General features: G+C 46.1%; 8 non-coding genes across 8 annotated transcripts; 5 read left to right on the top strand and 3 right to left on the bottom strand.

Moving 5' to 3' along the window:
* The first annotated feature begins 4,234 nt into the window (after window positions 1-4,234).
* trnap-cgg (transfer RNA proline (anticodon CGG)) lies at window positions 4,235-4,306 on the top strand. Its single transcript has one exon. It is a non-coding gene; the product is annotated as a tRNA-Pro (tRNA).
* A 2,677-nt stretch (window positions 4,307-6,983) lies between these two features.
* trnap-cgg (transfer RNA proline (anticodon CGG)) lies at window positions 6,984-7,055 on the bottom strand. The gene has a single exon. It is a non-coding gene; the product is annotated as a tRNA-Pro (tRNA).
* A 3,188-nt stretch (window positions 7,056-10,243) lies between these two features.
* Window positions 10,244-10,315, top strand: trnap-cgg (transfer RNA proline (anticodon CGG)). Its single transcript has one exon. It is a non-coding gene; the product is annotated as a tRNA-Pro (tRNA).
* Window positions 10,316-13,817: 3,502 nt separating this feature from the next.
* trnap-ugg (transfer RNA proline (anticodon UGG)) lies at window positions 13,818-13,889 on the top strand. Its single transcript has one exon. It is a non-coding gene; the product is annotated as a tRNA-Pro (tRNA).
* A 4,749-nt stretch (window positions 13,890-18,638) lies between these two features.
* trnap-cgg (transfer RNA proline (anticodon CGG)) lies at window positions 18,639-18,710 on the bottom strand. Its single transcript has one exon. It is a non-coding gene; the product is annotated as a tRNA-Pro (tRNA).
* A 944-nt stretch (window positions 18,711-19,654) lies between these two features.
* trnap-ugg (transfer RNA proline (anticodon UGG)) lies at window positions 19,655-19,726 on the top strand. Its single transcript has one exon. It is a non-coding gene; the product is annotated as a tRNA-Pro (tRNA).
* Window positions 19,727-21,593: 1,867 nt separating this feature from the next.
* trnap-ugg (transfer RNA proline (anticodon UGG)) lies at window positions 21,594-21,665 on the top strand. Its single transcript has one exon. It is a non-coding gene; the product is annotated as a tRNA-Pro (tRNA).
* A 1,743-nt stretch (window positions 21,666-23,408) lies between these two features.
* trnap-cgg (transfer RNA proline (anticodon CGG)) lies at window positions 23,409-23,480 on the bottom strand. Its single transcript has one exon. It is a non-coding gene; the product is annotated as a tRNA-Pro (tRNA).
* Between the last annotated feature and the right edge of the window lie 2,339 nt (window positions 23,481-25,819).

Genomic DNA, 25,819 nt, shown 5'->3' with positions numbered 1-25,819 from the left:
CGTAAAACCCCTAACCACACACTTTTATACACCTTATTACACGCATTTTGTACAGTACTCCCTTAATTAATCAGGACGCAGAACACACGTGCGGTTCTCACTCAGCCAATCAGGACGCAGACCCCCCCCCGCGCGCATGGTCATGGACCGCGATGGAATTGTCAGGAAAAAAATTGGCCCGCGTCCAAACTTAGTTGCCGAACCCTGGTCTAGGGGTATGATTCTCGCTTCGGGTGCGAGAGGTCCCGGGTTCAAATCCCGGACGAGCCCTTAATTTAAGACAAGAAATGTCATAGTTACTTCTAAAAGATACAAAGTGAATGTCTGGACTATAGAACAATAATAGACAATAAACGAAACTGGGCTTAATGGCAGAGGAAAAGAGCATGAAGTTTGTTGTGACTGGCTCGTTGGTCTGGGGTTATGATTCGAGACAAGAAATGTCACGGACAGAAACTGCTTTGATTAATGACCAATGCCTTTGCAGATGGTGGAGAAGAAACAAAAGTGGTTTCTGTATCAGACTCAATAGAACCAACGATCAGACTAAGTCTGCAGCAATTCCTGAGTCATGAGAGACTGTTCCTGTTTCCAGATCTTCCTCCGCCTTTAATCAAGCAGCGACATGAGTTAGCAGGTCTGTTTCACACCATGACGCTCTCTCGGCTGTCTGGCTGCTCGGCTGGTGTCGGCTGAGGAAGGTGACAGGACCCCGGTGTGAAAGCGCTGATAGCAGCTCGCTTTTCCAGAATGTTCCCACACGGAGCGTCTCCAGAGCCGCCAACACTGACAGCACGATGGGCGACAAGCGTGTCTGCTGTCGCTCATCCAGGACTCCACGTTTCAGCAGCTACGCTCACATCGCTCCTGAAGTTTGTCACTTTATTGACAACTCAAAGAACCTCAGACAATCTGAGGTCATTCTAAGAGTTATTCATGTTTTACTGAGTGAAAATATCACGTTGATGTTCAGTGATTTTGGTATTTTTAGAGGATTAAATGACATCATAGGCTTCAAATCATCCACATTCTTATTTAGGGTCACCAAAGTCCTCGAATCCTAAAATGTCCACAAGGCCCTCCCAGGTGACTGTGTGTGTGTGTGTGTGTGTGTGTGTGTTTCTATCCATGCATGTGTGTCAGTGTTACTGTGTGTGTTGTTTCGGACGTCATCATTACTGTCATGTCGACAGCAGCACATACACGTCGGCCTCGGGCTGCGTCTGTGTGTCAGCGGCGGTGACTTAATCGAGCCATTACCGTGATGAGCTCGGCCGTGTCTCTGCTGCGAGACCAACGTCCTTTAAAGAGTGTGTGTTTGTGCAAGGAGTGTGTCGTGTTGTGTCTTCTTCACGGGTGACAGATGGGAAGTTAACGTGCTTCTTAGTTTCTAATGTCGAAGGAAAAAATTCTCTGTAAAATCTAAAAACTTCTGGAAGCTGATTGTGTTTTGAGGGAGATCCTGACCCAGCGTGCAGAGTGGAAAGAGACAAACACGTTGAGTTCAAGTGTTCGGCATCACACCATCACCATCAGTGAACAGAGGGACTCACCCGGCTCTCACTGCCCAGACGGAGGCTGTTTTCTGGGGGGAGAGTTCGCCAAAGAGTCGGCAGGGAGGACTGACCGCATCATAAATCTGAAGATCTTTTCTTGCATACGTCGGCAGAGACACTACCTACTACCACATTACTGTTGTTTGTCAGAGCAGTGTGGGTTGTTAGAAATTTCATCACATGTAAATAAACAGCTGGACTGAACTGGCTGTTCGCCGAAGAGTCGGCAGGGAGGACAGGCTGGGTGATTTTTCCACATAAATTAGATCTTTTATCATATAAGTTGCCAAGTTGCCTGTTATACATAGATATTTTCTTTCATAAAGACAAACAACAGTACAGCTACATGGGGGAAAATATCACCCAGTGGATTCCTGCAATCCACTCAGTCCTTCCTACCGACTCTTCGGTGAACATCCAGTTAAGTCCCGCTGTTCACATTGTTCTAAAATCAACAGTAATGTGGTAGTAGGTAGTGTCTCTGACAATTATGTGAGAAAAGATCTTTGTAATTAGGTGAAATATTCACTACAACCCGGGCAGTCCTCCCTGCCGACTCTTTGGGGAACTCTCCCCCCAGAAAACAGCCTCGGCCTGGGGAGTGAGAGTCAGGTGAGTCCTTCTGTTTCCTGATGGTGATTATGTGATGAAATTCTTTAGAAACTCACATTGTCGTAACAAACAACAGTCTTTGGAATCTTATATGAGAAAGAAATCACCCATCTAAATGTGGAAAAGTCGGCCTGACACGGTCAGTCCTCCCTGCCGACTCTTTGGGGAACTCTCCCCCCATGAAAACAGCCTCGGCCTGGGGAGTGAGAGTCAGGTGAGTCCTTCTGTTTCCTGATGGTGATTATGTGATGCCAAACACTTGAACTCACAACGTCTCTCTGCACGGTGGGTCAGGATCTCCCGCCGAAACCATAAATACGTTATTTTATGTTTTTGAGTTTTGATGTTAAACCAGTGAGCCAGCAATGTTGTGATGTGCTCTTTATCAGAGTAAGTGTCCTCCTGCAGGCTTCCCTCTTGTCTTTCACTATTTCCTGCTCTCCGCTATCCAAGAAGTAAATAAGATTTCTGGAGCACAGCCCACCTGCAGCATCTTCACTCAGCAGAGCCTCCACAGCGGCTGTTAGCTTTATTGTGTCTGTGATTTGTCATCTTCTCTTTTCCTTCAGGAGACTTGGCCGGGGGACAGCTGCCTTTGTGTCGCTCTGGTGTTGAGCTCTGGTTGAAAAGGCAACAGAGACGAGGCAATGAGCTAAGTGATATTTAGCTCTTTGCCTGCTTCAAACCAACGAGGACACACAAACACACCGCCACAAAGACTCACACACGCCCTGCAAATGCAGAGACGTATTACACGAGCATAAAACCAAAACACAACGTACACAGTCAATCATCACACACACACCACACACACACACACACACACACACACACCACACACACACACACACACACACCCTCTGTCAGCCTCGAGTTGACGTTGACAGGCCGCTCTTTTGTCCATCTTCACCCGCAGACAAGGCACAAACAAGAGGGGAGAGAGAGGGAGAGATAAAAGCCTCCCCCCTGCCCGCCGTAATCCATTACAGGACTGCAAATTTGATTGGCGCCCCGGGAGTGTGCTTCAGCTGTCCGTCATTAGCGGCTGGAGAACAGGGGGGCTCGCCGCGAGGTGTGCTTTAGGGTGGAGGGAGGTGGCGAGGACTTTTCTCTGCTGGCTCAAGCGTCTCCCTGTCTTCATGTGCCAGTGCCTCATGTATACTTCCCATTAGACCCATTAGAAAAAAAATGAAGCCGTCTGAAAAATGCTTTTATTAAACATTTGTTCAGATTATAACGTGCAGCAGATTCCTGTGGTGAGACCGAGACGATCACAGCCAGTAAATAAAGTTAAAAGCAGTGCACGCTTTCTGCTGTTTGATTCGTCTCCGATGACCTCGTGGTCAACGTCACCGAGAATTAATTTACCGTCTGTGACCTCCTGTTGATCCACTCTGACCTGTGATAAGCTGAACGGTGTCTCTGTCATTCGTACGTCCTGTTCTACTCTATGTAACTTTGGGTCCGGGTCGGAGAAGTACGTAACGCTTTACGGCACTAAGTCCAAACAGCAAGCAACTATTTTCACTGTTCTGGTGAAACTGGATCATATTTTATGGAGGAAATGTTTTCTGGTTTTCCCTCTGATGTCCTCCGGCTCCGCCTCAACTCTCTGTGATTTACAGAGTTATGATGGACAGTGAAGTAACTGCTGACAGCTGTAGCTGCTGTTAGACAGTTCTCCCCAAGCTTTGTGGTGAGCTCAGAGCGACGGGTACCCGTCGCTCTGAGCTCACCGCCAAGCTGACGAACTGAGTGTTTGTACCAACAGGTGTTACAAGGAAGAAGAAGAGGAGGTAACCAGGCTCAGCAGCTTCTACGGACATGATGGCAGAGGAGAAGAGAGTGAAGAGGACACTGACGCTAAGAAGAGAGAGCTGCTCCGCCTCAACTCTCTGTGATTTACAGAGTTTATGATGGACAGTGAAGTAAACTGCTGACAGCTGTAGCTGCTGTTAGCTCATGTTAGCTCAGTCTGTTAGCTGCTGTTAGCTCACGTTAACTCAGTCTGTTAGCTGCTGTTAGCTCATGTTATCTCAGTCTGTTAGCCAGACTGTTGTGTAAGTGGCTCGTTGGTCTAGGGGTATGATTCTCGCTTCGGGTGCGAGAGGTCCCGGGTTCAAATCCCGGACGAGCCCTTAATTTGAGACGAGAAATGTTACTTCTAAACTGTGGAATAAACACTAAAACTTGCTGAACGTCCAATGCTGCCTTTGAAGAAGATCCTCAAATAAACAAAATGTCAACACATCTGTGAGTTCTGGACTCAAAATAACAGAAACCTGATAACTTGTGTCAGATATTTGTCGTTGTTGATATTTTCTGGACCAAATAATTCATGAAAAGATGTTTCTGGTTTTCCCTCTGATGTCAACTCTCCTGATGGACAGTGAAGTAAACTGCTGCCAGCTGTAGCTGCTGTTAGCTCAGTCCGTTAGCTGCCCAGACTGTGAGGTGACTGTTTTGGACCACCGGGAAGAAGAGATTGGTGTCGTGCCAAAACAGGAGCTGGGCAATGCAACCAGTCCTCAGCAGCCTCTATCGACATGATGGCAGAGGAGCAGAGAGTGAAGAGGACGCTGACGGAGGAAGCTAAGAAGAGAAAAGGAGAGAGTGAGCGAGCAAGAAGCCGCCGGACAAGAGTAAATGTGGGACTGACTTTTAGTGGTTGGTGAGAGCTTGGTGAAATAAAAGGCTGAAAGACAGACGCCGAGCTGGGCTTCAGTGACGTCACAGAGACCACGTCCATGTTTTATACAGTCTGTAATCAACTGTAATTATTGCTGTAGAAATGGGCCTAGCCACTTCATCATAGGGAAACCTTCAAGGCATCGATGAAAAGGATGAACGCTGCTCCTCTAAATATGGCAGAGACGGTTTAAAATAAGTGGACTCGTTATGAAGCTGTTGTCCTAACGGATAGTGGTGATGGACAAAATAACGGAGATTCAAACAGCTTCAGAAGAAGTCCTGGTGCTTGTTTGAACGCTGCCATGTGAGCTGTCGGGTTTCTCTGTGGATGCCAGCGAGACGCCGGCCATATCAGCGTGGAGCCTTGTATCTACCGAAGGAAGATCAGTGAGGAAGTCACAGACATGCCGCAGGTCTTATCTTTTATTGGCTGGCTCCTCTGAGGCTTATCTTTTATTGGCTGGCTCCTCCGTCAAGCTTATCTTTATTGGCTGGCTCCTCCTGAGGACAGCCATGCAAGGCCCGAGGTGGAGGTGGAGGTGGAGGCTGGAGGGGGGAAGCACTGCCAGGACGGCTGGAACCGACGCAGATAGCTCTATCACCAGTGTGGGAAAAACACACACCCTGTTTCCACCTTCAGGACAGAGTTCCTACTGTGTCTCCTTACTTCCTCTGCTTCGTCCTCCTACTTCCCTCTCCATTGTTTTGACCTCATGACCCGTTTTTACGCTTTGTTCAGCTGATGTTCAGGCTCGGCGTGGAGGGATTCAGATATTTAGATGCAACGACCCAAACAAGTGTCAAAAACTGCAGTTCCTCTAATGTCCACCTGAGGCTGGCTCCAGAAGTGAGTCAGTCTCCGTAAGTCCCCATGTCCAAATGTCCAACTTCACAGCAGAAATAAACATGTTTACAGCCTGGTACAAAAAACAGTTTTGGTCTCTGTAGCTAATTTCCCCGTTCATGACAACTGTACTGAGGGTGAATTTATATACAACTCACCTGTTCACACTGGGAAGGGTTTGCTGGCCAAGCGGAAAGATGGTGCACAGAGTTTGGATCTTGTACTTCAGTGGAGAATCCATGGAGAGTAAGAAGTAATAGAAACTGAAGGGATGGAAAGAGGACGACATGGTTAGGAGAGAATATATAGGCTGGATTAAGACGTTCCTGATCCTAAATGTTGCTAAAAAGGTTCAATCAACCAGGTTTGATTCAGTTCAATTACAGAAGAAACAAACGTAATTCCAACGTTGGGTATCATTCTTTCTCAAGTCTTGAAGTCACTAAAGATTCTGAGCAAACGATGGAGTTGGTGCATCACCTTCACCACCTGCGGCTCATCATCCAATCACCAGTGCAGGATTTAAACCTGGTTTTAATCTTTCGGACTCTGCTCAGGTTGTTCACCACCAGCCTCGATTGGATCTCCTGCCCACCTGACGCCTTTTGTGATCCGTACTCAGTCTCTGATCTTCTACGTAACACTGTTTTAATTTCACTACACAAAAATCCTGCGAGAATCCAGAGAATGATTCGATTTACAGCAAGAAAATACCAAGATCTGACTCCTTAATGTTCAGCCTTATTTTGTGTGTCAATACATTCAAACATTTTATTATATTTTTTATCTTGCTTTCCTCCTTGTTTCTCACCACGTGGCGTCACTCTGTCCTCTCTGTGTGTGAACCGACAGAATAAGACGACCGTTGTTCTCAACACTCTTTTCCTGGAGTCTGGCCTATCAGTGAGATAAACAGCAGATCTCCTTCAGCAGGTCTGTTACAGGAACTGCTGTTCGCAGGCGTTACACAGTTTTTTTATCACCCAAAAGGAAAGAGCTGATAACTGACCTCTGACCAGCCGACTGACCGCTAACGATAATTAGCTTTTTAAAAGCTTTGGACCAACAGGAGACGTCTGGAGAAAGAGACACGAGTTTTAATAAATTATTGCAAAATAAGATTACAAAACATCCAAGAGCCGCTTCTAAACCCCAGCTGATGCATCCATCAGGAAACTCTTACAGAAACTTATTATAGAGTCTAATCCAGAAACTGGTATGTTGACACTTTGTTTGAGGATCTGCAGGGTAACACGTGTCCATGACTTGTCTCACATTAAGGGCTCGTCCGGGATTTGAACCCGGGACCTCTCGCACCCGAAGCGAGAATCATACCCCTAGACCAACGAGCCACTTACACCATGATCTGGCTAACAGACTGAGCTAACTAACATGATCTAACAGCAGCTACAGCTGTCAGCAGGTTACTTCACTGTCCATCATAAACTCTGTAAATCACAGAGAGTTGAGGCGGAGCAGCCGGAGGACATCGGAGGGAAAACCAGAAAACATTTCCTCCATAAAATATGATCCAGTTTCAGCAGAATCAGTGAAATAGTTGCTGCTGTGTGACTTAGTGCCGTAAAGCGTTACGTACTTCTCCCGACCCGGAGCCCAAAGTTACATAGAGTGAGAACAGACGTACGAATGACAGAGACACCGTTCAGCTGATCACAGGTCAGAGTGGGTCAGGTAAAATCTGTTAGTTCATCAGAGGAAAGTTACGAAATGTTGAGGTCCACTGTATCCTGCCTGTCTGTCTGTCTGTCTGTCTCCTCCCCTGGACCCCCTTATCAGTGCCCCCTTACCCCACACACCTCTTGTCCCACCATGGCTCCACCACCGACCACCTCCCCCCCAAAAAACACTGATGTCCTCCACGTCTCCTGATAAGTGTGTAAGTGTGTGTGTTTACTGTGTGTGTGTGTGTGTGTCCTGCTGTGGCTGCCGTCTGTCTCCACGCCTCGAATGACATCACTGGAGGTGGTGGGTTGTCCTAAGGTTGCCGCGACAACAGCATCATCCATCCCGCGGGAGGCTTATCGCTCGGAAAAAGCTTTTAAAAACAAAAAAAAAATGAGTGGAGGCTTTATGAAGCAGAGCATGATGGGTAAATAAGTTAACCGGGATGCATCTCTGTCATTTTACGACCAGTTCCCGTATTCCTTAATTACTGACCGAATACTGTGTGAGTGTGTGTGTGTCTGTGTGAGGTCCGATTTAAAGCGACTCAGCCCGGGGTTTTTTTTTGGTTTGCAGCAGTGTGACGGTTTTTAAAGGCTCTGCACGTCTGCACGTCTGCACATCTGCACATCTGCACATCTGCACACCTGCACACCTGCACATCTGCACATCTGCACATCTGCACACCTGCACATCTGCACATCTGCACACCTGCACACCTGCACGGTGGGTCTGTTGAAGTCGAGTGGAGATATGAAAGCGACTGCATGCATCATCGAACATGCTGCTCATTCGAGAGGTTCCTTTAAAGTCATTAATCTGATATAAGCTCAGTATTTTGACTAATTAAATGACGATGCACAGGGCCGTTTCTAGCTGTTTGGGGGCCCTATGTAAGAAGCTATTCGGGGGGGCCCCTATTTTGCCTAACCCTAACACAAAGTGCTTCACACAATAAAACCCAGACACCCCCCATCCACTCCCAACCCTCAGTAGCTTTGTTTATAACCTAAAAAACATTTCTAATTACAAATTAGTTGCTTCAAATGAAGACAGGTACTTTTAACTCTGAGACTGAACTTCCAGCTTGGGGGGCCCCTGGTGGCTGCAGGGCCCTGACTTTGCACCAGAGTATCAAAGACAAAGAGTCAGACCAGATTTCAACTGGTGATGTTGATCTAATTGACAGAAAGCAGGAGGCGTGGGGCAGGAAACAGAGTGGATGGGGCTGTAAGTATAAACAGTGGGAGGTAGCAGCATAAATTATTCTTATCAGAGACTTCACTGTGGTTCATCTCTGACAGTGTCCTCAACAAACCCTCAACAATCCTTCTCTGCTGGTCTTCTTTATTATCTGACCAGCGTTTGCTTACGTGTCACCAGTTAACACGGTCGCTCGTTAAACCAAAACACCGGTCTGCGCCTTCAATCAGACTGAAGCAACAATTAACACCATACGTTTAAATCATTCATTCATTAAAATAACAGAAACTTGAACTCTTCTTTGGATGCATCCGCCACATCACCACGTCTCGACAGTTTAAAGAAGAAGAGTTTATGGGAGTGCTGGATAAGGCATAACTGAGGTGTGGTCCTGCTCCTCAAACTCTGCTGATAGCTTCATGAAACAGGGAGTGAACGTTCGGCCCGACCTCATCAGTCGTCACAGGAGCGATAAAACCAACAGAAGAGTGGAGGAGAGGTTTGATCAGAGAGGAGTGAGCTGGAACACACACTTCTTCTTTTCTGTGTTCAAGTCACCTCCAGCAGGAACTTCTGACTTCCTCCTCGTCGTGACTCTGGTGATCTTCTCTGCATCGCCTCATGTCTCCTAATGAAATCAGGACTGACAGCGACACTCTGCAGCTCCGACGTCTCACAGAGTCACGTTTTTATAGAACAACCTGCTCAGAGGTTTGATTTTAGACACACACACACACACACACACACACACACACACACACACATCCAGACGTCTCGTCTTATCTGTCAGCTCCTTGGCTGCATCTTGACACACTAACCATGAACAAATATGGAGAGAGCAAAACACTCAACACCGTCCCAGTCATCCCAGTATGGACCAGACACACACACACACACACACACACACTTTCCTGCATCAAACACACACGCGTACCAACAAATTCACAGACTCTGTTGGGTTGACTCATACACTCACATGACACTTTCACTGCTGTCAGAGTCACACACACACACACACACACACACACACACACACACACACAGTGTGTGTCAGATAAGGCGAGGACCACGACCGGGTCCTGACGGAGCTGCTGACACACTTACAAATATTTAATTACTTTCCACAACCGATTATTTTAATTTTAACACGCCTGATTTATTGAACTGATATGACACCCCCCTCAGTAAACTGCTCTCAGTGGTTAAAGTAACTAAATACATTTACTCAAGTACTGTAAGATACATGTGTTTGAGTATTTCCTCAACTCTCTGTGATTTACAGAGTTTATGATGGACAGTGAAGTAAACTGCTGACAGCTGTAGCTGCTGTTAGCTCAGTTCGTCAGCTTGGCGGTGAGCTCAGAGCGACGGGTACCCGTCGCTCTGAGCTCACCGCCAAGCTGACGAACTGAGTGTTTGTACCAACAGGAAGAAAAAGAGGAGGTAACCAGGCTCAGCAGCCTCTATGGACATGATGGCAGAGGAGAAGAGAGTGAAGAGGACGCTGATGGAGGAAGCTAAGAAGAGAGAGCTGCCCCGCCTCAACTCTCTGTGATTTACAGAGTTTATGATGGACAGTGAAGTAAACTGCTGACAGCTGTAGCTGCTGTTAGCTCATGTTAGCTCAGTCTGTTAGCCAGATCAATGTGTAAGTGGCTCGTTGGTCTAGGGGTATGATTCTCGCTTCGGGTGCGAGAGGTCCCGGGTTCAAATCCCGGACGAGCCCTTAATTTGAGACCTTAAGTGTTAAGGTAAGGTAAGTGTTACTTCTAAAATGTGGAACATTGAAACTTGCTGAACGTCCAATGCTGCCTTTGAAGATCCTCAAATAAACAAAATGTCAACACATCTGTGAGTTCTGGACTCAAAATAACAGAAATCTGATAAATTGTATCAGATATTTGTCGTTGTTGATATTTTCTGGACCAAATAATTCATGAAAAGATGTTTCTGGTTTTCCCTCTGATGTCAACTCTCCTGATGGACAGTGAAGTAAACTGCTGCCAGCTGTAGCTGCTGTTAGCTCAGTCTGTTAGCCAAGAGGTCAGGAGGTCCCGGGTTCAAATCCCTTAATTTGAGACAAGAAATGTCATAGTTACTTCTGAAATATCCAGAGTGGATGTGGACTGTGAGCTCAGAGCACCGGAGTGAGTGTCAGTGTTTGGACCAACGTGGGGAAGAAGAGGAGGTGTCAGGAGCCAGTATTGTGCCAGAACAGGAGCTGGGCGAGCAGGTAATAATATGAATACTTGTTTAGTTTCTTAATGTTCTGTGTACTTTGTGTTTGTGTCTTTTTTGTCATCGTTACGTGTTATTTTTTTTATTTTTTTAATAACTAATCATTTTATTTTGAAATTGGGCAGCACTTCCTTGATGAGATTGACCTGCAGGCCGAGTGTCGGACGGCGAGAGATAAAGGACGACGGCCGCGTTGCGTTCACTTGCTCACTAATTTAAGATGTTCTCTAATTGTGGCGCACTAATGGGGCTGCAGAGCTGCTGTTAGGATCTGTGAGATAAGTTTATCTATGAGGTGACCGGACACACACACACACACACACACACACACACACACACACACACTGCCTTCAACCTAAACACAGTCACAAAATAACACACAGGGCACTGTGAAACAAAGTGAAATGTAATGAGCATTATTAATCTGATTTTCTTCGTCCTGTTCAGCCTCATACATTCAGACAGTCGCTGAGATTTACACGAGAAGAAGTCCAAATTTGTGAGTCTTGATTCGGCCTGCTGGTGGTGCGTCTGTTTGTGTGAAACAATCAGGAAATCACTTTTTATTTCTCTGATTAACCGGCGCTCGCTCACTCTCATTCACTCTCCATGTCTTTTAAACCAAAGCTCTCTCTCTCACACTAAATTAAACTTCTTCGTGTTTCTGTTTCGCAGCCTGATTTGTGAGTCAGACTCAGATTCAGAAATAAACACAGTGTCAGAGTTCAGATGGAGGTTTGTGGAGGTTTCTCCGTCACAGATCGTTGCGTTGTTTGGCCATCTGCTCTGTTTTTACAGGAAATGCATGAAAATGAGGAGGCCAAACAGAACTCTGCTTTCCAACACGTGGATTCAAACAGGACCAGGCGCTCCGGCACAAACGAAAGGTTAAAAAAAAGGTTTTTGGGGTGGTCGGTTTCCCTGAAATGTCTCTGAAGCAGAAACTATCCAGGTGGACTCAGACTAAACTCTGATAATCCACCTGTGTGTGCTCTCACTTTGTTTACTTGCAATTTACGCCGCAAAACACGAAGAAGTTTAATTTGATTTCTGTCCGATGAGCGCCGGCCTCGATAAAGCTGTTTTTAATCAGAGAAATAAAAAGTTAGTGGTTACATTCAGCAGGAACAGACTCGCCCACAGAAACACTCCACTCTCTTAGTCCAGGCGGGTCAGCAGGTCACAGTGACTCAGGGACAGTCTGTCTGTTGGATAATCCACCAACACCCTCATAGACCAGACCAGGACGTCTGCACAGATCTGTGTTTGTCACATGTGAGCTCTAAGACACATATTTTACTGTGTGTGTGTGTGTGTGTGTGTGTGTGTGTGTGTGTGTGTGTGTGTGTGTGTCCATCATCCATCGTCACGCCGGTTGTCAGAGCGGCTGCAGACAGGGAGGCAGGGCCGGGGTCGAAGGTCGCAGAGAAACAGAAGTCGCTGACCACATCTATCTATCGTCACTCCATCATTCTCCACCTCCTCTCTCAGAGCGGTGCAGAGGAACTGATGGAGACGTAATGACAGAGCTATCAGCGCTTCATCTGAGCTGAAAAAATGACTTCAGCTCATTAAAGAGTTTCTGTTTTTAACAGAGCGCTCACAAACACACACTGCTCTTTGTTGTTTTTGGGTCTCTGTCGTGGGATTTGTCGACAATAAGAAAAATACAGAACATCAGCATGAACGTGTCTTTGAGCTCAGCTGCTGTTCGTACTCGCAGACGTGGCTGAAGCAAACCGCAAAATTGCGAGTTCGAGCCGCCGGCTGAATCACGCTTGAATTTTAAAAAACAATACTAAATAAACGAAACAATAATAGGTTTTGTTTTGCTGGATGGCCGCGACGCTGCAACGCGACGCAGCAGCCAGGAATGTGACAACATGTGCAATAAAATGAGGCAGAACAGGGCACCGAGTTCTGACCCAACTGCACACAAACAACTGCTGCTGCAAAGTGTTACGTCCGGCCTAGGGGAACCGAACATAAGAAAAGGACGCTCCCTCTTTCCCCCACTCCCAAGAATGACCAAAGCCACAGAGCTGCAGTCCAACCAAAGATGATTTATTCAATTATTGTTATTATTCCAAAAGTGGTAGTTTAAAGCTTCAGGGTGAGCATCGCCCAAAACAACAAACAAAACAATCTGACCCAAAACTAACTTACCTAACCAAAACAAGGAAAACAAAATACAGGGTTCTAACCTGACTCCCTATAAAATAAACAGGAGAAAAGGAGATGAACCAAAAGAGCTACTCAGCCCTACTACTACTACCTGGACTGCTAAACTAAAGTCTGCTACAGAACACAACACAACACAACACAACACAACACAACACAACACAACACAACACAACACAACACAACACAACACAACACAACACAACACGATACAGCCTGGCACAGTTGGGAGTGAGGTCAAGTCAAGAGAGAGTGAATTAATCCGGCGGCGGCCATTTATAGGTGATCCACCAGTCCATCAACCAATCGGCAGGCAGCACCTGGAGAGAGAGAGAGAACCTAAGGTGGTAGCACCACCCCTAGGCAGGGAGGAACAATAACACAAAAATAACACATAACACTAAATAATGACCCTGGGTCATAACAAAAGTGAACACTTAAAGGTCCGGTGTGTCACGTTTACAGAATATAATCTTCATAATTCTGTTTTCATGTTGTTCAATCACCTGCCTGTGTTGTAGCACAGACTACATGCGTGTCAGGAGGATCCACAAATTTTGTAGTTTGCCCCCGATCGTATGAATTCAAATTATAACCCAAAACCAGCATGAGAATCTGAATTTGACCCAGATCGGCTGATATTTGATCAGCATTGTAAGAAAATATACAGGTGAGATTTCTGGCAGATTGGCACAAAATTCATGGTACCGCCTCAACTCTCTGTGATTTCCAGAGTTTCCTGACAGACAGTGAAGTAAACTGCTGCCAACTGTAGCTGCTGTTAGCTCATGTAGGCCCATTTTGTTAGTGGCTCGTTGGTCTAGGGGTATGATTCTCGCTTTGGGTGCGAGAGGTCCCGGGTTCAAATCCTGGACGAGCCCTTAATATGAGACAAGAAATGTCACAGTTACTTCTAACTGAGTTTCCTGATGAGGTTTACAGATGTTCCTTATGGACAGTGAAGTAACTGCTGCTGTTAGCTCAGTTTGTTAGCAGGGCTCACTCTGCTTTTGGACCACCGGGAACAAGAAGAAGAAGCTTGGCGAGTGGGTAATGTAACCGAGCTCAGCAGCTTCTATGGACATAATGGCAGAGGAGGAGAGAGTGAAGAGGACGCTGACGGAGGAAGCTCGTTGTGGCTCGTTGGTCTAGGGTTATGATTCTCGCTTCGGGTGCGAGAGGTTCAAATCCCGGACGAGCCCTTAATTTGAGACAGGACACATCTGAGTTTCCTGATGGACAGTGAAGTAAACTGCTGACAGCTGTAGCTGCTGTTAGCTCAGTTCGTCAGCTTGGCGGTGAGCTCAGAGCGACGGGTACCCGTCGCTCTGAGCTCACCGCCAAGCTGACGAACTGAGTGTTTGTACCAACAGGCGTTATGTACCACCAGGAAGAAGAAGAGGAGGTAACCAGGCTCAGCAGCTTCTATGGACATGATGGCAGAGGAGAAGAGAGTGAAGAGGACGCTGACGGAGGAAGCTAAGAAGAGAAAAGGAGAGAGTGAGCGAGCAAGAAGCCGCCGGACAAGAGTAAATGTGGGACTGACTTTTAGTGGTTGGTGAGAGCTTGGTGAAATAAAAGGCTGAAAGACAGACGCCGAGCTGGGCTGACTGCTGCTGGACTAGATTACAGTGATGTAATCAGAACAAATACTCGAGTACAGCTGGACATAGTTACACAGTGGGATTACACTCTGACACTGATTTCCTCTCAGTGTTGCTCTGCATCATTCCAGGTGTGGTTGTGATTGATCTCTGCACCTTCAGCTGCTGAATCGATCGTGCATGTTTTAAGTCTGATTCTTATGAACGTGATTGATTTTCATTCCTCAGCTCGGAAAGACGCTGAAGGTATCGGCTGACAGGAGGGACATCATTTCTATTTGTGTCGGGAGTTGTGGGGATGTGCGACAGTGTGTATATGTCATCAGACAGTTACAGTGTGTGTGTGTGTGGTGTGTGTGTGTGTTTGTGTGTTTAGCAGCAGTGTGTCCTCTGGGCTTCACTCAGTCCTTAGCAGTCAGTGTGTTTCTCTGGAGGTGTGTGTACATGCATGTAGAGTACAGTGTGTACAGAGTGTGTGTGTAGTTAAACTCTTCATGTGATGTGAGTGTTTTGGTTCTTATAGGTCAAGAAAATGTTCATATATGATTTTCTATGTGGTCAGTAAAAGGTTCCATATCTTCTAGAAAGCATGCACCTTCTGTTGGGTTCAGACAGGATCCGGCGTTCCGGCGAGGTTTTTCCATTCAGCTGATTTGGGGAGTGGTCCGTTTCGGCACCGGCGGTCCATGCCGTGGAAAAAGAGAGGTTGATCTAGATCTAAGCCTGACGTCACACTCCACAAGCCAATCAAAAACCGGCAGCCAGACCAGGAGACGCCCACGGGATGGCGGGAAGAAAAACCTTGTAACCACGTAGCGTCAACATTCCGCTTTCGGCAAACATGGAGGAGATCGAAAACTCCAAACCAAATACCAGCAGATCTGACTGAGAGTCATTGCTCTACAGTTTTTGGAAATAACTATTTTGGATTCCTGTGAGTTTATCAGGATACTTAGATGTGTTAGAGTTTGAGAGATTGCCCAAATTGCAAGATAAGCAGGAAACAGTTTATATCTTCAGTTCAGTGAACACGTCACACCCACAGACTGTATGAAACATGAACGCTGCATCCGTGACGTCAAGTTTCCTGCGTCCTCTGTCTCCCGACTAATCTAGAAGATGTGGATCATCATCAGTGGACCTGAGGCGTCCTCAAAGCGTCCACGCTCTTAACCCTGCATAACTTTAAGCCTTAATATAATGTGAACAGGTGAGTTGTATATAAATTCACCCTCAGTACAGTTGTCATGAACGGGGAAATTAGCTACAGAGACCAAAACTGTTTTTTGTACCAGGCTGTAAACATGTTTATTTCTGCTGTGAAGTTGGACATTTGGACATGGGGACTTATGGAGACTGACTCACTTCTGGAGCCAGCCTCAAGTGGATGTTAGAGGAACTGCAGCTTTTGTGTCTTAATCTTCTAAATCAGATGACACTTTCTGTTTCCTTCATCCTACAACATCAGATTTTTGTCTGTTTGCTTAATAAAGAGTTCGATCATGAGCTGCAGTGTGTGTTGGATCTTTCTGTTCTGATCTATTATTTCAAGTTCACCTTGTTTGTATTTACGTGTGGATTCGGGTCGACTCCCATTGGGACCGCAGCACTTCTTAGCAGCTGCCTGGTGTTTATGTGACACCTTCTCCGGGGTGCTAATGCTGCAGAGCCGTCGAACCCGCTGCCAGGAAGCAGTAATGGATGGTTGGACAGTGACTCGAGAGGGTGACGGGGGGGGGGAGATGTTGTTATGGTGTTTCTCATCCTGATCCCATGGCGGCTCCCCTGCCGCGCTGGATGAAAGCTCCCCGACCAGCCGTCGTCGCGGTAACTAATTTGCTGAGATTTTCTGCTCGACTGGAGGCACGAGGAAGATTCTCCCCCCCCGCCCAGACCCCACAGCCCTCCAGTCTCTCCCTCAGCACCCACCATCTTTCCATCTCTGCTGCCCTCGACCTCAAAGACATCTTCATCATGATTTTAGGCTTCATGAAACGGGCCTATCGCGTCAGATTAAACACTGTGTCACATACCACCAACTAGACTTTAGTGGACATAATAAAAGAGACTGAAGAGGAAGTTGCTTTTGAGGCCTGTCGGCTCAAAGCAAAGTTCAAGCGCACTGTCTTTCAGACTTCAGCCAGAGAAGCGAGGCCTGCTGCACGTTGAAAACAGGAGGAAAACTCAGAGTTTAACGAGACAACAGCAAAATGTGGGATTTGTAAAAAGCTCGTCGGGTTTAGTGGAAACAACCAATTTATATGAACATATAAAAAAACATCCAAAAGAAAATATGGAGCCACGAAAACGGAGAGAGTAGTTTCTCAACAGTACTTGTTTGTTTTATTTTGTTTCGCACTTTTTATTTAAGATTCTTCTGAAAAAAAATTGTCTGGGTTTTAACTATTTAATAATAAAAAAGGAAACATCACAAAAACACTAATAAAAAAGGAAACATCACAAAAACACTTAATCTCATGAAAATTAATTGAGCAATTCAATGATGCAGCCACCTTATTTATTGAAAAGTATCGGTATCTGTGATACTGGCCCGTATTTACTTGGTATTGGATCAATACCAAAATATGCAGCACATCACTAAAATGAACCTGAAACAACTTGTTTATTTTCTAAATGTTTGGGTCATTTCGGATTCTGTACAAACCTCAGGTTAAATGATCAGACTGGTTACTCAGCTGTGACTCTCGTGTCTGTCTCCTTATTGTTGCTCATATCGTGGCTCCTGACGAATTTAGTATCTTTTGATTCTGGTCCAGCTTTTATATTTTGTATTAATCTAATTAGTTTTTACACTGTAATTCATTTTTATATCTTTAAAATTGGTAACCACTAACTAACTGTTGCTAACCGAGCTCAGTAGCCGGACCGGACCGGGTTCAGCCTCCAGGGAATAACTACCGAGACAAGTGAACCAACCTCAACCTCATGGTGGCGCTAGAGGAAAGTCTTCAGGATTCATTGTCACAAAGTTCTGGTAGTCCTTCAGACAGTTGTTATAGTAGCACGGTAATCATCTGCATACAGTCGCTCTCTCCCCGCTCTGCCTCGGCCACGTCATCGTTATAATATTCCCTAATCGCCGCTGTGGCACCCTTCAGGGTTCAAACGGGTCATTGGCAAGAAGCCATAATCCTCTTGTTGAACTCTGACCTGCGACAGACATTTTAATGGGGTCAAACACTGAAGGCGGATCACATCACATCCTAAACTCTGACGTATCGGCCGCTGGAGGCGAGCGAGGACGCCGCGAGAGGCTCGTTATGGCGTTCACACTTCACCTGTGGCGGATAAACGTGAAGATTAAATGCAGGAGGATCGATAATATTGACGGGGACTCGCTTGTCATCACTTCATGCACTGTATAAAGACCTCGAGGGAGGCAACATCTGCATGTGTATGGATTAAACATGTCACAATGTCGTGTTTGTGAGTGTGTGTGTGTGTGTGTGCTTTATGGTGTAACTAAGCGGCGATAAGTCCGCGCAATAACAACACTCGGACAACAATAGAGCTTTTATTGTGGCGGTTTGGCTCTCCTCCAGTTTCCTCTGTGTTATTTTAACATTGATGCTAATCCCACTTCTAGCAGCGTTCAGTCTGGACGAACACAGACCATGAGACTGTAAGATTATCCCACTGTACACAAAGTCCATACGAGCCAGTGTGAAAGAGGCTGAAGGTCCCAGAACCAGAACCAGAACCTGCAGCAGCTGATATCACTGCCTAGTCCAGCAGCAGTCAGTCCAGCTCGGCGTCTGTCTTTCAGCCTTTTATTTCACCAAGCTCTCACCAACCACTAAAAGTCAGTCCCACATTTACTCTTGTCCGGCGGCTTCTTGCTCGCTCACTCTCTCCTTAGCTTCCTCCGTCAGCGTCCTCTTCACTCTCTTCTCCTCTGCCATCATGTCCAAGGACATGAGCCATTGCCTGCTTGCCCAGCTCCTGTTCTGGCACAACACTGGCTAACAAACTGAGTGATTAGATACAGAAATTGTCTCAAATTAAGGGCTCGTCCGGGATTTGAACCCGGGACCTCTCGCACCCGAAGCGAGAATCATACCCCTAGACCAACGAGCCACTTACACAACAGCCTCGCTAACAGACTGAGCTAACATGAGCAAAGCGTTACGTACTTCTCCCGACCCGGAGCCCAAAGTTACACAGTGTAGCATCAACATGATTTAGCATCTGTTACCTGATGCTGCTTTGTCTTTTCTGGAAATAAATCTTTATTCTGTTGGTAGATTGTTAATAGTCTTTAAACACACCGTCTGTCTCGGAGCCTGGAAGGTTTTCATGTCCGTCCTCCTCGCCCCTCACCCCGCCATCTGTCCCGTCTGTCTCTACACGACTATCGGACATTCATCTGGTCAAACAAGTGTTGGATCTTTAAATGGGAATGTTTAACTCCGCTGTGCTGCTGAATAATTGAGGAGCTCGGTGGTTTAAAGAAAGGCCGATTAAAGCAGGTCTACAGGCTCTCTGAGAGAGCGTGACAGACGCCGACAGCGACACGCTGACTGCAACACCCAAACCCTTTTTGCAGCATAGCGCGGACAACCAGAAGGTTTTAGCGGCAGGGGGTGGTGCTAAAAGCTAACGTTTTAGAAATGCACTCCCTCCACCTCGCGCCTCAGCCTCCTCCTCGTACATCTCTTTAAGGAGGAGTGGTGTAATTGCGTTGTGACTCTGCAGACCGGATCGACCCTCCTGAACCCACAGGGGAGGCTGTTTCTGAGATGTGCCAAGAGTCACATCTCTAAATATGGCCAGAGAGCGTGGAGGGGGGGCATGTTAGACCGTGGACCTCACCTCCGTGTCCTTCTATTAGTTTGACCTCAACTTCAGAACTCCACACTTCAGCTCCACAGATTTTCACTTTGGCAAAGAGAGAGAAGGAGATCTGCTCCCAGGAAGCTTTGCGGCAAAGTGAAAGTCTTTAAGTGAATAAAGGTTAAAGTCAGTTCGACTGACAGGAGGCTCTTTGCACATTGAGTGCCCGGCTGTTGGCCCTCATAAGTGGCTCGTTGGTCTAGGGGTATGATTCTCGCTTTGGGTGCGAGAGGTCCCGGGTTCAAATCCCGGACAAGCCCTTAATATGAGAAATACTCCTTCTACTGTGGATCTGTGATTTACAGATATACCTGTGTGGACAGTGAAGTAACTGCTTTTGTTAGCAGGGCACACTCTGCTTTTGGACCACCGGGAACAAGAAGAAGAAGCTCGGCGAGTGGGCAATGTACCCGGCTCAGCAGCTTCTATGGACATAATGGCAGAGGAGAAGAGAGTGAAGAGGACGCTGACGGAGGAAGCTCGTTGTGGCTCGTTGGTCTAGGGTTATGATTCTCGCTTCGGGTGCAAGAGGTTCAACTCCCGGACGAGCCCTTAATTTGAGACAGGACACATCTGAGTTTCCTGATGGACAGTGAAGTAAACTGCTGACAGCTGTAGCTGCTGTTAGCTCAGTTCGTCAGCTTGGCAGTGAGCTGCTCTGAGATCACCGCCAAGCTGACGAACTGAGTGTTTGTACTAACAGGCGTTATGGACTACCAGGGAGAAGAAGAGGAGGTAACCAGGTTCAGCAGCTTCTATGGACATGATGGCAGAGGAGAAGAGAGTGAAGAGGACGCTGACGGAGGAAGCTAAGAAGAGAAAAGGAGAGAGTGAGCGAGCAAGAAGCCGCCGGACAAGAGTAAATGTGGGACTGACTTTTAGTGGTTGGTGAGAGCTTGGTGAAATAAAAGGCTGAAAGACAGACGCCGAGCTGGGCTGACTGCTGCTGGACTAGGCAGTGATATCAGCTGCTGCTGTTGTTCCGCAGTGTATTCAGTGATATCGATAGCTGGTCTAAAATCTTGTACTTTTAGGGCAGTGTGATGTAGTCCTTCAAAAATAAAGTGGTTTCATGAGATCGTCTCGTCTCTCAGAGTTAAACGACGTCTTCGCTCAAACCTCCATCTCACAGTATCACAGTGTTTGTGGCTCCAGTCCCCTGATCCATCACATCCTCATTCCTCCCCCCATCCCCTTCCTTCCTTTCCTTTGACCTATCCTTCACCAGGCCCCGGTGTAATCCCACTGAGTTTGGGCAAAACAGAGTTTAAGGGGGAAGGAGGGGTGAGGGCGGGGGGCGTTAAGAAAACTTGCCCTATAATCCGAAAGTCACAGACTTGATCTTGCAGCTACAGCCGAGTGTTTGGCAATCTTTAATGGCAAACGAGGAACTAAACAGCAAAAGAGGTGGAACATAAAGAAATACTTGCTAATTGGACAATTGGAAACATGAGTGGTTTACACCGGAAGCTCCAAAACATTGCTCGTTGTCCTTGGAGGTTAGATCATCGTCAGACGATAGCCAATGGGTTCTGAGAATTCCTCATGAGACATGAATACAATTCAGAAATACCAGTTTGAGTAATAGATCCTTGAATTTACACCTCAAAACAAACTTTTCATGGCCGTATTCATTTTATCTTTCGTCATCGTGAATGTGAACCGTAGAAAAACTCCAGCCAGTTCTTCGACATTCGTTGGGGAAGAGGTTGCATATTTGATTACGGCTTGCTGGATGACGTTGTGTAGCAGCGAAAGATGAGCAAGGTTCAACTGGAGGCCAAGGTCTGCCAAAGAGCTACACTCCGTCTGCAACCACCAGGCTTGGTTTCTGAAATATGAAGAAGAGCGCAGCATTCATGCATCACTTCCAGTCTCGCTATATCGCCTTGTCCTTAGAGCTCAGCAAACTGTGAATGAAAATGGGTAAAATGTGAGTAAAATATTCAAATAATCAAAAGAAAAGGGACGAGATCGTATGAAAGAAAAGAGAAGAAGAGATCAGAAAAAACAGACTTAATGTCAGCGTACGCTCAAAACACACTAATTTGTACGATTGCCCACCAAGTTGGAAGGTGTTTTATAGCTGCCACAGCCACAGGCTCACCGGGAAGGTGTTCACAGTGTGGCTCGTTGGTCTAGGGGTATGATTCTCGCTTTGGGTGCGAGAGGTCCCGGGTTCAAATCCCGGACGAGCCCTTAATTTGAGACAAATTAGTTTACTTCTAAATTGTACAGTTTGGAATTATGCAGGGAGCCATGGTTCCTCCAGTCTGCATGTCGAAGTTTCCTTGGGCAAAACAATGAAACCCCAAATTTCTCCTGAAGTCCAAACTCACCCAGCCAGAATTACACCTGATTGTCAGAGACCCAACACTTCCCACCATGAACAAGAACTTGGTGCTTGGTGACAGTGGCAAGGAAAAACTTCCTCTCTGAGTATTGAAGTGTGCATTAACTTGTGTTTCCAATCTCTATTTTGTGACAAACCTTTGTTGAAGTTTCTTCATGGGGCAGATGAGTGGAGGTCTTTGTGCCGGGGGGTTGGAGGAGACGCTGGTCCTGTATTTGAACTTAACCTGTGGCCCGGGACTGACGCAGCAATTAGCACCAGGGATCAGCATCAAAAGGAACGGCGCAGTGTGAAGCTGGTCTAATTAGTCATATGAACGGAGGCAACAGACCGATCACTGCATGCCTCAAGTTCTGGAGGGGTGGGAGTGTGTGTGTGTGTGTGTGTGTGTGTGTGTGTGTGTGTGTGTGTGTGTGTGTGTGTGTGTGTGTGTGTGTGTTGATTCACTGCAGAGTGTTCGATGGTGAAGACATGCTTCAGATCAAAGCTGCGTTATGTCAGCTCATGTGTGATCTGATATGATCTGTTTCTGAAATAAAAGGGAACCGACTGCTGCACATCCATGTTTTTATCGTTTGTACATCAGTGTTGCAGCTGAAGAGATCAGATATTTAACAACAAACATCCATTAATACGAGAATGGAGCTATTAAAATACAGACGGTTAATGAGAAGCTATGGTTAAACCAACCGTCAACTGGCACCAAAAGCTGCAGTTCCTCTAACGTCCACCTGAGGCTGGCTCCAGAAGTGAGTCAGTCTCCATAAGTCCCCATGTCCAAATGTCCAACTTCACAGCAGAAATAAACATGTTTACAGCCTGGTACAAAAACAGTTTTGGTCGAAACTTCCTCCGTCAGCTTCAGTTCTCCTCCTCGTCATCAGAGGCCGCTGACCCCAGCACATACATGTCTCATCCAGCTCCGGTTCTGGCACGACACCGGTTCCGGTCCCCGTCAGCATTCCCCCTCGCCACGGGCCCATAAACACGAAGCAAACACGAAGACTCGGAGGACATCAGAGGGAAAACCAGAAACATCTTTCGGTCCAGAAAATATCAACAATAATCAAAAAATATCAGATTTTCTGACTAAATAAAAGTTTGCACGTCTTCTCAAGTTACTTGGTGTGTTGAGCTTTCGTTTGTTTCTTTGAGGATCTTCTTCTCTTTCAGCAAAGGCAGCGCTTAATTTTCATTAAAGAGACTCTGCTTTGTATGTTTCAGAAGGAACATTCGTCTATAACAAGTGCTGTCTTAAGTTAAGGGCTCTCTTCTCCTCTGCCATTATGTCCATAAACGCTGCTGAGACCGGTTACACTGCCTAGCTCCTGTTCTGGCACCACACCGGTTAACAAACTGAGCTAACCAGCTGTTCACTTCACTGTCCATCAGGAAACTCTGTAACTCTGTGAATAACATTTCTAGTCCAAGAAACTAAAAGTATCCAAATACATTTCCCACTCGCCCAGCTCCTGTTCTGGCACGACACTGGCTCCCTTCCCAGTGGTACAAGCACTAACAGTCACTCTGAGCTCACAGTCCAGACATCCACTTTGTATGTTTTAGAAGTAACTATTGTCTCAAATTAAGGGCTCGTCCGGGATTTCAACCCGGGACCTCTCGCACCCGAAGCGAGAATCATACCCCTAGACCAACGAGCCACTTACACCACTGCCTGGCTGACAAACTGAGCTAACAGCAGCTACAGTTGGCAGCAGTTTACTTCACTGTCTGTCAGGAAACTCTGGAAATCACAGAGTTGAGGTGGAACCATGAATTTTGTGCCAATCTGTCCAGCGGGCATTAAGAGATTTCACTGGACTCTGTGTGAAAAGTCCAAAGTGCCGTCATAATGCAGACACTACAGACACATGTGGCCATTAGACTGCGATCACCTGCAGTCATGGATCCCTCCTGTCAGATAACAGCAGTCCGTGGCCCCGTCAGCCCTGCAGGTGAACGCCGACATGTAATATGCAGAAGAATCTGTGATAATGGGGATTTACATTGGCAAAACAAACCTATGCACATATATTAAATGTCTTCCTGTAGGCAAATAGTCGCCCCTGCTGCCTTCTCTGTAATCTGGTAAAAAATCGTCATGGAGGTGAAAGGTTCGGGTCACGACAACAGCCATTTCATTACTGTGGCTCAAATGTCCCAGGCTTCAATTCAATCATGGGGCGATTATTTTTCCTCAGATTCCACTCTGCGGGGAATTGGCCGTCGTTTGTTGCTGACCTTTTCACGCCGCGGCCATTTATCCTGAGGAATAATTGTTCAGATGGTTTCGTCGTCATATCCCTGAGTGCTGCCGGCTTGTTCGAGGCTCTCGGTGTGGTGAGCCAGCGGATATCCTGTTATCTCACACACACATACACACACACACACACACACACACACACACACACACTGGAAAATACAGGTGACATTTAATCCACTCAGATCGTCTTTAATCGAGACTCAGGTTTCAACATTTCAAGACTTGAATGAGCTTTTTAAAAGATGTCTCTGCAGCTAGTAAACAGATTTCATCCACTTTTGTCTGATTATTGTAAATAAATCAGTTTGTTGTTGAATTTCCTTCATGCTGATGTCTTTATTTTCTGATACTAATGCACCATCTGCTTCAATCTGTAATATATAAATATCCCCTAAGATGTGAAGATGAGTTATCCTATCTGAGACTTGAAAATATCAAAATGTTCATTCAATGTTTTGTGTGTATAAATTATAGCTGTGTTCATATTTCTGATTGTAAAGTTTGAATTTGTACAACAGCATTTCTCACAAACTTTAATATCAATCCGCTGACTTCCTCACATATTATCTCACCATGGTTCCTTTTTCCCGTGCACACAAATCTGCAACCAGACACAAACCACATACACACTGACTTTACACGTAAATAATATGCAGAACATAAATAATAATATGTCAAATAAAGGTTTGTGATGTCAAGTGTCGGTCGTGTACTGACAGTTTGTGTCATTTTTCTTGTGTTTTGAGGTTTATACTTTGTTAAACTGAGAAAAATAAATGTTAAATGTTTAATTCTGGAACACTGAAATTATTACATTTGTATGTTTGGAGATTAATGTTCATAGGTCAACTTATCTGGTGTATTTCTCCTCAGTGTCCCGGCGTTATCTGTGACTCGTCCTGTATTCAGCCATCTGTTTCTTTAAGGCCTCAGAGTGTGAATAATATTCAGTCACGTTTGAGTGGGAAAGCTTTTAGCACATTATCCACTGGCAATTGTGAAGTAATCTAATTTGCCAGCGCAGGTCTCTTATTAAATATCTGCAGCAGAGGATTTGCATTCAGGAGTCTCCTAATGGGTTTATCTGGCTCAACGTTCATGAGAGGAGAGAGGAGAGAGGAGAGGGGAGAGGAGAGAGGAGAGGAGAGGAGAGGGGAGAGAGGGAGTGACATTGAGGATTTGTTTTCACCTTTGGAGAAAAAATTCTGAAGTCAGCGTTCTGAAAGCGTGATGCGTTCAGGTGCTGCTCGTAAACTTCGACTTCATTCTAAACATCAAACATTTGGATTTAAAGCGACGTCACAAGTGGCTCGTTGGTCTAAGGTGATGATTCTTCTCTAGATTTGATTCTCTTAACTCCTGCACGGTCTCTGAGTCTCTGTGATTTACAGAGTTTCCTCATGGACTGCTGCTGTTAGCTCAGTCTGTTAGCTGTGCCGTCTGGAAGAGGAGTTTTTTTTTAAGAACCAGACATTCACCTCACATTACCCAGCTGGGTGAGCTGGACCACTGGGAAGAAGAAGAAGAAGAGGAAGAGGAGGTTTAGCAGTGTGTATGGACATAATGGCAGAGGAGAAGAGTAAATCAGGGACTGACTGTTAGTGAACGTTAAAGAAGAAGTTTACACTCATGAACTCTCTCCAATGATTCTGCTTCTTGGCCTCGTTATGTTGATGTGAGGGTTCAACTGTGAGAAATGCCTTTGCAACACACACACACACACACACACACACACAC

This window comes from Larimichthys crocea, chromosome X, assembly GCF_000972845.2.
Source record: "Larimichthys crocea isolate SSNF chromosome X, L_crocea_2.0, whole genome shotgun sequence".
Classification (NCBI taxonomy): domain Eukaryota; kingdom Metazoa; phylum Chordata; class Actinopteri; family Sciaenidae; genus Larimichthys; species Larimichthys crocea.
The sequence above is the reverse complement of the archived record's forward strand: the minus strand, read 5'-3'. Positions and strand labels throughout refer to the sequence as shown.